Source organism: Ictalurus furcatus, chromosome 6 (assembly GCF_023375685.1).
Source record: "Ictalurus furcatus strain D&B chromosome 6, Billie_1.0, whole genome shotgun sequence".
Lineage (NCBI taxonomy): Eukaryota > Metazoa > Chordata > Actinopteri > Siluriformes > Ictaluridae > Ictalurus > Ictalurus furcatus.
In genome coordinates, this window is record NC_071260.1 from 3,583,256 (window position 1) to 3,595,402 (window position 12,147).

Sequence of the window (12,147 nt, forward strand, 5' to 3'; positions counted from 1 at the left end):
AAGTAAAATCATCAGAAAGTTCCTTGAATTTTTACACATGGTTTCGTATTGCATATTCACCCACACGGTTACACCTCTGATGATGACAGCAATTAAACAGCATCATTATTTTATGCTTATACAGGTGCATCTCAAAAAATTTGAATAGCATGGAAAAGTTCTTTTCTTTCCCCCCCGTAATTTAATTCAAAAAGTGGAACTTTCATATATTTTAGATTCATTACACATGAAGTGAAATATTTCGAGCCTTTTTTTTTTTTTGTCTTAATCTCGATGATTACGGCTTACAGCTCATGGAAATTAAAAATCCGGCATCTCAAAATATTCGAATAAAGAATTTATAATACAGAAATGTCGACTTTCTGAAAAGTGTGTTAATTTATGTGCTGATACTCGGTCAGGGTTTTAATCCTTTTGCAGGAATTACTGCATCGACACGGCGTGGCATGGAGGCGATCAGCCTGTGGCACTGCTGAGGTGTTCTGGAAGCCCAGGTTGCTTTGATAGCGGCCTTCAGCTCGTCTGTATTGTCGGGTCTGGTGTCTCTCGTAGATTCTCTATGGGGTTCGGGTCAGACGAGTCGGCTGGACGATCAAGCACAGTAATACCATGGTCAGAAAACCAGTTACTAGAAGTTTTGGCACTGTGGGCAGGTGCAGAGTCCTGCTGGAAAAGGAAATCAGCATCTCCATAAAGCTCGTCAACAGATGGAAGCATGAAGTGCTCTAAAATCTCCTGGTAGACGCTGCATCGACTCTCCACTTGAGAAAACACACTGGACCAACACCAGCAGATGACGTGGCAACCCAAATCATCACTGACGGTGGAAACTTCACAGTTGGAAGCTACTTGGATTCTGTTCTTCTCCACTCTTCCTCCAGACTCTGGGACCTTGATTTCCAAATTTACTTTCGTCTGAAAAGGTGACGTTGGACCGTTCAGCAACGGTCGGGTTCTTTACTCCTTAGTCCAGGCAAGATGCTTCTGGCGTTGTCTCTGGTTCAGGAGTGGCTTGACACTAGGAATGCAACACTGCGACATTTCTATATTATAAATTCTTTATTCTAATATTTAGAATTTTTGATTTCCGTGAGCTGTAAGCCGTAATCATCGAGATTAAAACAAAAAAAGGCTTGAAATATTTCACTTTATGTGTAAGGAATCTATAATGTATGAAAGTTCCACTTTTTGAATTGAAAAAATGTGACTTTTTCACAATATTCTAAATTTTTTAGATGCACCTGTATTGTATTTATTTATTTTTTTTAATGTTATTTATAAATTAAAATTAAAAGGTTGTAAGATTAAGAGGTTGATCGGTAGTGAGTTTTAACTGATTCTTTTAAATGGAATTTCAGTTTCTTCCAGAAGTCTCTTTAGGTTCTCAAAAACATAAATCTAATTTACATATTGTTAGCACATTTGCCTCAGACCTCCAGGGTTGAGGGTTCGACTCCTGCCGCCGCACTGTATGCGCGAAGTCCGCATGTCGTCCCCCTGCTTCGGGGGTTTCCTCCCCCAGTCCAAAGATACGTATTGTAGGCTGACTGACATGTCCAAAAGTGTCCGTGGTGTATGAATGTGAGTGTATGTGTGATTGTGCCCTGAAATGAATTGGCAACCTGTCCAAGGTGTACCCCACCTTGTGCCTCATGCACCCTGGGATAGGCTCCAGGTTCCCCATGACCCAGTAAGGATAAGCGGTACAGAAAATGGATGGATGGATGGACATGGGTGATCTTGTGATTTAACATAATACAGCCGGTAATAATGTTCAACATTGACCAATGTTAAGCTAACATTAGCTAAGATTAAGAAGATGCCCAAAGTGTTAGGGTTAATTGTGAGCTGTGATAATAACACTGCATGTTCGTTTTCAAGTATTAAAGATGATCAGACAAAAGTGTAGATGTTGAATGAAAGGTAAAGATGGGAACGTATAGGGCGTTAGCCAGTTTCGTGCAGGTCTTTCTGACAGAATTGAACATTTACAGCATTTGGCAGACACCCTTATCCAGAGTGACTTACGTTTATCTTAATTTATACAACTGAGCAGTTCAGGGCCTTGCTCAAGGGCCCGGCAGTGACGGGATTTTAACTAACAACCTTATGATCAGTAGGCCAACGTCTTAAACACTTAACCTCTTCAATTATTTGATAACTTCCATAGTCTTGCCCTTGAAGACAAAATAAATGTTAATCTAGAACGTCCGCTAGACTGACTAAACCTATCCAGACCTTCTATGTTCATATTTTCTTTTCTAATTTCTGGAGGGTGCGGTGGGAGTCGGGGGTGAGGTGTTTTGGTTGCATAGGTGGGAGTACGAATAACAGATGGAGACAGAAATGTTTTTACATTCTTTTTCATATTCATTAGATTCACACACACAGTGCTTCAAGTTAGCAAGCATGTCACTCTTTCAGTTAAAAAAAAAACAAAACAAAACAAAACAAAAAAAAACCTAAACAGGTTATTGAATAAAATGCTTTAAAATGAGAAACAGAATAAGTGGAGTGGAATGGGTTAAGTCTGACAGCTGGTTGAAGAATGACTGGGATAAAAGAGCATGTGGAGAAAATGAAATCCACAGTTATGGCTTTTGCAATATGGTACCTGCTGTTCACACCATCTACAGAGAGAGAGAGAGAGAGAGAGAGAGCGCAGATGGTCTGGTGTTTAACTGACAGCTCCCAACTGGCAGGTCATCCACTTGACCTTCAGTACCCTGAACTCCGAATCACAAAATGGATTTCCCAGCTGAACTAAAAACAAAGCTGGCTTGTGACTTGGCCGCTAAGCATCTTCCAAATGCGCAAAATAACACACCTGTTTTGTGCCTTAATGAATATGTTCTATTTCTACATAAAGCTGCAAAAATAAGACATAGCAGAGGTGCAAATAGCGGCAGCGGTGTGATGTACTGCAGCTTGGAAGACAATTTGGGGATGGTGATTGCTTGGCAAATTAATACGACTAAAGGGCGGGTATTAAATTTGTGTAAACCCGCTTTCACCTCTAGAAGACAAAATAAAATGTATCTCAAAATGATGGCTCAGTAAATTCATAGTCATAGTAAAATTTTCAGATTAGATATTCACTGCACCTGCAAAGAGCCTGTGGGGAAAAAAAAATCCCAATCATTTATTTAGTGCTCATACTGTATTTTAACAGTTTTCCAATGCACCTCACCACCGTTATATTTAATGCACTTAATGCGTATGTCTATTCATTCCTGTGTTTCCTGTTCAGCTGGGAAATCCATTCCCATTCTGGGAATCCATCGGGGTTATGTGTTTAGGTACAGCTTTCAGTGTACTGAAGGTCAAGTGGATGACCTGCCAGTAGGAAGCTGTCAATTAAGCTCCGGACCATCTGCTCGCACTCTCTCTCTCTCTCTCTCTCTCTCTCTCGTATAATTTTAGTTATCTGGAAGTCTGTTTTGGATCACAAACATTTAGAATGTATGTTGTGTATGTAAATGTTCTTTGTGAGTATTCACCTACATCACACCCACTCACCCACTGCACACGCAATTTCTCCGTTTATACACGCCTCTTTTACGTGGCGTCTGAGTAAACTAGTGCCAGGTTATTCGTTTCGTTCATCTCACATTTATACTATTTTGGTTATTTTATTAGGCGATTTGTCATCCCCCTCCCCTCCATCCATAAACAGACACACCACAGGACTAGTAAACTGTGCAACACTACAGTCAGTAATTACACCCTACAAAGGAGGATACGAGCATAATAAACCAAAAAAAGTCAATAGCATTTATAAAGGCTGCTTACATGAAGAAGGCCTCAGATGTGCTGCCTGTTATAGCATTGCTTTTTTTTAAAGCTCGCTAGAAACTGGTCCAAATCGCCCACAATCCCACACAGCGATGACTAATTCACTCTGACCTTCACATGCACAATCAGATGTGCCGAGGCTAGCAAAACCCTCGTGTACCGTTCTCTACTTAGCCACGAGACACTTTTGAACGTCATGAGGTAATATTTTGTTAAACGCTAGAATTTTGAAGATGTAGGTGATAACTGGAAATGATTTAGATATTTGATGGAACAAGTGTTTACTTTTTTTCCTGACAGTATTTAATTGCTGACACTGGGTAAAATGTAATAAATTGTTTTTAAAAAATCTACACGTTCAAGAACTTTCGACTTGCAGTGTCTATACAGTATTGTTTTGGGCAGATACATAAGAAGAGCGTTTTCAAAATGAGCTGTGTTAGCATGGCCTCTTAGCGTATACAGTCCCCTCCAAAAGTATTGGAACAGCAAGGCCAATTCTATTGTTTTCGCTATACACGTTGAAGACATCTGGGTTTGAGATCAAAAGATGAATATGAGACGACAGATCAGAATATCAGCTTCCATTTCCTCATATTTACATCTAGATGTGTTAAACAACTTAGAACAGGGCACCTTTTAATTTGAATAATACTGCTTATTGTAGATGTGTCCTGTTAAATTGATTGTTTAAAGAATTTATAGCTCTGAATGTCTACTCTTGGTTGGAGCCTTAGGGTTCGCCGTTGAAGACTAGATTTGTTAAAAAGGATAAACCAAAATGAAGACCAGAGAGCTGTCTATGGGAGAAAAGCATGCCATTGCAAAAGCATTGGGCATAGCCGATACAACGATTTGGAATGTCCTGAAAAACAAAAGAAACCACTGTTGTGGTTAGAAATTCTGATCTATCATCTTAAATTCATCTTTTGATCTCAAACCCAAATATTTTCAGTGTACAGTGAAAACAATAGAATTGGCCTTGCTGTTCCAATACTTTTAAAGGGATCTGTAATAAATCTTATATGAATGATAGTTATGGAAACAGACACACATACTACTTTCCATGCTTCAGAATCCTCCCAAGTTTGTGTTCCAGCTGTTATCGAGATCTCTATAGCAATCTTTTTTATACAATTTATCCCATTCAGAATCCTCTCTATCCCCATACTCGCTCAAGTGAACCTGCCCTGGAATGCTAAAGATCCTCATGCATGCCACTTTCCTGCTTTTCTTTCCTGTAATGAGTGCCGTTATGTTCCACCAGGTTCTCCCAGGATACCGTAACCGATAGCACCGACACGGAGCTGCCAAAAAATTCAACACCAAGTTTGCTTTGTGCAGAATGAATGTTTCATTGTTTCATGTTTCAAATGCCTACCGATAGCTTTATTTACATTCCTCTACGCTAGCAGAGAGGGGTCAGTCGGCGTGAAGCCTTAACTCTTATTGTTCTGAGTCAACATGGCTGCTTTTGCACTTTTATTAAAAGTTGAACCATAGGGAGCATTTTATTTTTTCAGTGTGAAAGCTCTGGTTCTCAAGTTCTCTAAGGCATAGATAGGCATTTGATTATATAAAAATGTACGAATGCAAGATAGAAATGCAATTAGAATGGGAGAAAAGATCCCATGCAGGATTATACATGGACAAACAAGGAAACGTCCATCACAGCATGAAGCAGTGCAGTATTCCTGAGCTTTCTGCACAAATTGCTATTATTTATTTCTGCACAAGCCAAAATATGAGCAATGAATGCAGAAGATTTTTTTTTTTTTTTTTTTAAATAGAAGGGATAATGGATTCTGGCTTATTAAATTTACACTGCCAATGTTTTTTGGCCAAACTCAGCCATCTCACACACACACACACACACACACACACACACACACTCAGAGCTTGCACCTTAATTTAGATAATGGTGTAAAATAGACAAGCATGGACTCAGACCAGGCTGATTGTGACCTGAAGCACAGTGACACATTTTGATCTCCCTCGGGAATAGCAGACACTGATTTTATCGTGAAATGGAATTTAGCAGCTCAGTGACAGATGATATTACTACATACCGGGGTGAGGACGCCAATCAAACACACTTTGAAGTACATGCATCAAAATATAAATAAAAATAGAGCTGCAAGCAGCAATACCAGGCTCAAGCCAGTTATCAGCACCATGAGCAGCAAAAGAAGCTTTGTGACGTTTTTCGTCAGAGTCCGATGAATAGTGTATGAGGAGTTAGAAAAAGTAAACTTTTAATCATATAAAAACATGTATTTTAAAAATAACTAAAAATAGCTACTTAGCTACTTACTTACAAAATAGAAGTTTTGTCCAGTATGTGGTGCTGTTCTGAATCTGCTCAGGATGAATCTGGGCATGATGATTATCATGCAGGAAAGCATTCAAGGGTTATAAGCCGTAAAAATAAAGTTTTTGCAATCTACTGACCTGTAGGGGGCAGTGTGGCAAAACTCTGCCGAAACCCTCAGGGCTTAATGGTGATGACACGTACCAAGTTTCATCACAATCGTCACAAAAAGCGTTGCAGAGATACAGCCTCAAGTTCAATTTTGCGCATTCTTCAGAGTCCCTTCAGAGCATGGTGCCAAAGACACATACCGAGTTTCGTAACGACACGCCAAGTCGTTCGTAAAATACAGCATTTAATGTCTAAATTCAAAATGGCTGACATCCAAAATGGCCGACATAGTAATTTTTCATATCGTTGGACTTGGTATGCCCCATTGAATCTAGTGAGACCCACTTGATGATTTTATGACAAACTGTTCAGAAGTTATAAGCAAAAATGGGCTTTTTTTCATGTCTCATGATCACTAGGGGGCACTGTTCCAAAACTGAGCAGGCACTCAAGTCATGATGGCTATGACGAACAATAAGTCTGGTATGCATACATTTAAGCATTACGGAGATATACCCTCACGTCAATTTTGCTATGCTTGCCATCGAATTTGTTGAAGCGTTATTTGAAAATCGGTATGGATTATACTTTTGTCGTAAGTGGCTCTAAATGATGCCAACTTTCGTGCAAATCGGACAAACGGCCTAGGACAAGTTCGAAAAAGTAGGTTATCTTGTTTATTTATTTATTAAATATTTTGTTTCTAGGATGCACGGTTCAAAAGTTATTAACATAAACGTGAGTGCAAATTTGGACAGTTGGTGGCGCTAGAGGGATTGAGTTAGAGACTCCAAATTGGCTGTATTAACAGATCAGACTGTCCTCTATCTGTGTGCCAAATTTCATAACTTCCCCACAAGTGGTTCTATGGGCTGCCACAGACTCAAAGTGGAAGAAGAAGACGAAGAAGAAGAAGAAGAAGAAGAAAACTAACGGAAACAACAGGGGTCTTTGCCCCTTCAGGGCTTGACCCCTAATAAAAATATTAAATATATACATAAATAGAAATAAATTATAGAGATAAATATGCCTCTCTTTTTAAATTAAAGGAAAAACCAACACTGTGTGGCTGCCACAAACCACCAGAACAGCTTCAACGCACCTTGACACAGAATGGTACTCTATTGCGATTAACACCATTTTCCCAAAATATATTACCTATGCTGCGGTTTTGATGATGATTGTGATGGTGGAGCGTGCTGTCTAACACGTCGCTTCATTATCTAAGTGTTTAATTGGATGGAGATGTGGTGAGTGTGAAGGTCATAACATATGATTTACATCATTTTCGTCCTCTGTCCAGTGAGCCCTCATGCCCTGTAGATGGAGGCGGAGTCATTCTGGTAGAGCCCACGCCCATCAAGAGAGAAATGTTTCTGAACTTTGTATTGATTTGCACTGAGGCTTCACTCTGAGAGGACAAGTAGAGCCAAACCATGCCAGCAAAATAAATAAATACCCCCAAAGCATAACCGCCATATTTTTTTTCCTTCACTTTGTCTTTCGTGTGTATTTGTTGGTTAAATACGGCAGTGTTAGTCGTTATGATTCTGTGCTTGTGAATAGTCTGGGACAGATTACCAGAGAGACCCTTAAGCAAAACCTTTAATCCTCAGACGCTCAGCTCCGTGCTTGGATTGGATTCTGACTCGTAAGTCACTTCAGATAAAGCGTCCGCCAAATGGATACCTGATACTATGGATTTCTCATTTTCTGAAGATGTGCTTCATCCTATAAGAGGTTTTGCCTGAAATGCAATACTGCACTTTGGATTTAGAGCGTCACTGCCTCCCAGATGTTTGACAAAGAGATTCAGTTTCCTCTTGTTAAGCAAGATAATACTGGGCTAATCGGGTTGACTAGCAAATATTTTTCAACATTGTTCAACATTTCCGTTGAAACATATTTGTATATTTAAAACATTTTTGTCATTTTATATATATATATATATATATATATATATATATATATATATATATATATATATATATATAGGCTCCTACAGGATTTAGTTCATGCTTCATTTATTTACTAGTTTCGTTTACATGGTCTGGTTTAGTTAACATAGACTACGTTTACATGGACAGCAGTAATCTAATTATTGACCTTACTCTGAGTAAGATAATAATGTGATTAAGGTGTTTACATGAGTCGCTTTTAGAATACTCCTTTCGTGTACCCACTTTACATGTTATAGAACATAATTAGATTAACAGCCCGCTTCATTACGTCACCACACCACGCCGTCTGACGTTCCCTCCAGAATTTCACGAATCAACATACAGTTCGTCTTCATTATGGTACCGTATACATAGTTTGGGGTGTCCAGTGCGGTTAATTATTTGTCATGCTATACGTGCTAATAGACGACTGCTTGAAGCCATGGGCTGCGTCCCAAACCGCGTACTTACCTACTGTATAGTAGCCGAGATACATGCATTTCGCCTGCTATAGGACTATAGTAGGCAAGTACGCGGTTTGGGACGCAGCCGTGTTCTCTTGTTTGCCGTAAAACGGTTGAGCGCTGCCGTGTGTGTACGTGTCCTGTCGCAAAATGCGGTGAAAACTCCAATACGACGTTAATAATGTGATTAAGGTGTGTACATGTCTGTAATACCTCGATAATGCGACTAAAACAGGAATACTCCACATGTCTTAATTCCATTTGTGTTTACTTCGAGTATGACCTTAATCGGATTAAGGTAATTAAAAATTGCTGTTTACATGGTAGTTTCTTAATCAGAGTATCGTCTTATTCGGGTTAATAGTGGATTATTGTTGTCCGTGTAAACGCACTGACTGTCTTACATTTAAATGTATATTTGTAATAATGCACAATTTAATCGTAATAAATCCACTCGATTAGTATATAACGTTACAAAAGCTTAAGGTTATTATAAGAGTTACTGTAAATGTATTTTCATACGACTCTAGTGGTAAGAAATTAAACCAAATTGAACTGCATTCTTGTAAATTTCGCATGAGATCAGTCGTAAGAAGGAATTTTTTTTTTTTTTAAATAACTGATTACAATTATTAGTCACTTTTTCGTAATATAACTGTTAAACATTAATGTTTCACTGTTTAAACTCAATCTAAGAAGAAAGAAAAGTGATTTTGTTAAACATAACATTGTAAGGAAAAAAAGCCTCAACAACTAACTTCACCTTTTTAATGTTTTTAAAAAAAACATTAAAACCTTTTAATGTTTTTTTTTTTTTTATGACATTATGATCATGAGGCTATGTTGGTGGTGTATTTGTGATGCTTTATTTTATCTGTTTTTTTTTTTTTCCATCACGCTATATTTTTGGGGTCATAAACTGCGTGTCGTAAAATGAAGTGGACTCCAAACAGGAACAATAGTAGCTGCTGATGAGGATCCTAACAAATCAATAAAACAATAAAAACATCATTACTAATGAGTTAACATTTGGTGTGCGTGTAATGTTTGCTTAAGGCCTTGTTCTTAGTCATCAAAACAGAGCACCATTGATTCATAAAGCAAACACTTTCTGCTGTGGTGACTTAATGACATACGGCTCAGAATTTATAAATCTGTAATTAGGAAATCATTTTACACTCGCACACATGCGTATCATCACCGTTTGCTTTATACCCATAAGCACTGAGAGCTGTTCTTATGTTGCCAGATAAGAAAACACTGGTCATTTTTATATAGAAATTATATCTCAGAATCAAGATTCCATCATTACTCACTAATATAAGTTAAAAAAAAAAAAAAAACGTTTTTTTCCTCACTGAAAGCATTAGATATAATGCTTTTTTAGAATAAGATATAATGTATAGAGGACTCTACGAATGCCAGAGTTTATAGATAATTAAGACAAAAATTTGGCGTCGTGTAGTGTAACACTGGAAGAAAAAAAAAAATAATAATAATAAAGCTTCCAGTGTACATTCAGATAGTTTTCAGTTTCATATAAGATTAAACTAATGTATTCTTGCATGATGAGTTTCATGTTTCGTGTAGCATGTTCATACAGGATCAAATAAAGACCGTTCTTAGTAGTTCTTTCGACTTTTGGACTCTACAGGTATTACTATTACTGTGAGTCAATCAGTGAGGAGAGTTGGTCCAAAGTACACTACAGCTGCGTTTTTATCATGTTTTGTGCTTTGCAGCTGAATGTAGGCTAAGAAAAAAAAAAAAAAAGTCAACGTGAAGCTTTAAACCCCTTATCAGCAGTCACTTGTAAGCCACTTAACAGTGTGATTACAAAGGCTGTTGAAGAGCAACATTAACATTCAGTAATTTGGCCGACTTTTATCCAAAGAGACTTATAAGCCAGGGCAGACTTTAATTTGCACGTCGGCATTAAAGGTCCTGATCAAGGGCTCCACAGTGGCTCTCTGGCAGTCGCAGGATTTCGGTTTTATATGTATAGCACATTGAACAATAGGCAATGACACGAAGCAGATTCATAGAAATCCGGATATAGATTTAGCTGCCTAATGAACAAGGAAGAGGTGAGCGTCACAAGAAAAAAAAAAAAAAACTCCCTGACACGAAATGAGGAAGAAATCTTAAGAGGAACCAAACTCATCCTTCTTTAGGTGACCTCACACATCTTCTGGATTATGATCACAGACTAAACCTACGGTATACAAGTTTGATCACACTGCATGGATATGATTATATGGTTAGTATTATACACAAGGCAGGTGAGTGTTATTGCATCATAAAAAGTAAGAACCAATCAGGTTACGATATGCAAATGAGTGTGCATGGAACATTCACAATTTGTATATGGGTATATATAGTTGTAGCACAGTGGTTAAGCTGCTAGACTAATGATTGGAAGGTTGGGGGTTCAAATCGCAGCACTACCAAGCTTCTACTACTGGGCCCTTGAGTCAGGCCCTTAACCCTCAACTTCTCAGTTGTATAAATGAGATAAATGTAAGTCATTCTGAATAGGGTGTCTGCCAAATATTGTAAATGTATATTCATATTATCATGACGCGGCTGGAATTGATTTTTCTAATAAATTTCTTTGCTACCCAATAAAGGCCAAAAATTTTCAAACTGATCTGATCAAACATTTGTATGCATTTCAAGAAGCGATGGTTGGATTTAGTTCGATTTCATACAAATCGAGTCATAAGAAAGGGTATAACTGTTATTTCACTGATTCGTCTTCAATAAGTGCTTTATCCTGGTCAGGATCATGGTGGATCCAGAACCTATCTTGAGAATACGCTCGGGATGGGATGCCAGTCTGTCTGATAGCACCACACACACACATTCACACACTCATAATCCTGTATATATTAAGGTCGGGTTAACCAATTACTAAATGCTCAGGAACTGCTTTGCATAACGAACACAGATAAAGCTACTGGCGCCAGCATAGTCTTACAGTGGACCCACATCAACAACATGTGTAAACTGATATGTGTTATGCATTCCCATTCAACATTTGAAATCCATATCCACACCAAAAAGACATTCATGCAATAAATAACTTTCAGGATGTTTATCTGAGGGCGCACGGTGGCTTAGAGGTTAGCATGTTCGCCGCACATCTCCAGGGTCGGGGGTTCGATTCCCACCATGGCCCTGTGTGCACGGAGTTTGCATGTTCTCCCCGTGCTGCGGGGGTTTCCTCCGGGTACTCCGGTTTCCTCCCCCAGTCCAAAGACATGCATGGTAGGCTGATTGGCTGATTGGCCTGTCTAAAGTGTCCGTAGTGCATGAATGGGTGTGTGAGTGTGCCCTGCGATGGATTGGCACCCTGTCCAGGGTGTACCCCGCCTTGTGCCCGATGCTCCCTGGGATAGACTCCAGGTTCCCATGATCCTGAAAAGGATTAAGCGGTATAGAAGATGGATGGATGGATGGATGGATGGATGGATGGATGTTTATCTGATTTGGCTTAGATATTGATTTGAGATTCCCAATTTTG

At 38.8% G+C, this 12,147-nt stretch overlaps 1 protein-coding gene across 2 annotated transcripts in view; it reads right to left on the reverse strand.

The window, feature by feature from the left end:
* The window catches only part of tfpia (tissue factor pathway inhibitor a), a 40,815-nt gene that overhangs the window by 16,769 nt on the left and 11,899 nt on the right, over positions 1–12,147 (reverse strand). The window lies entirely within an intron of this gene.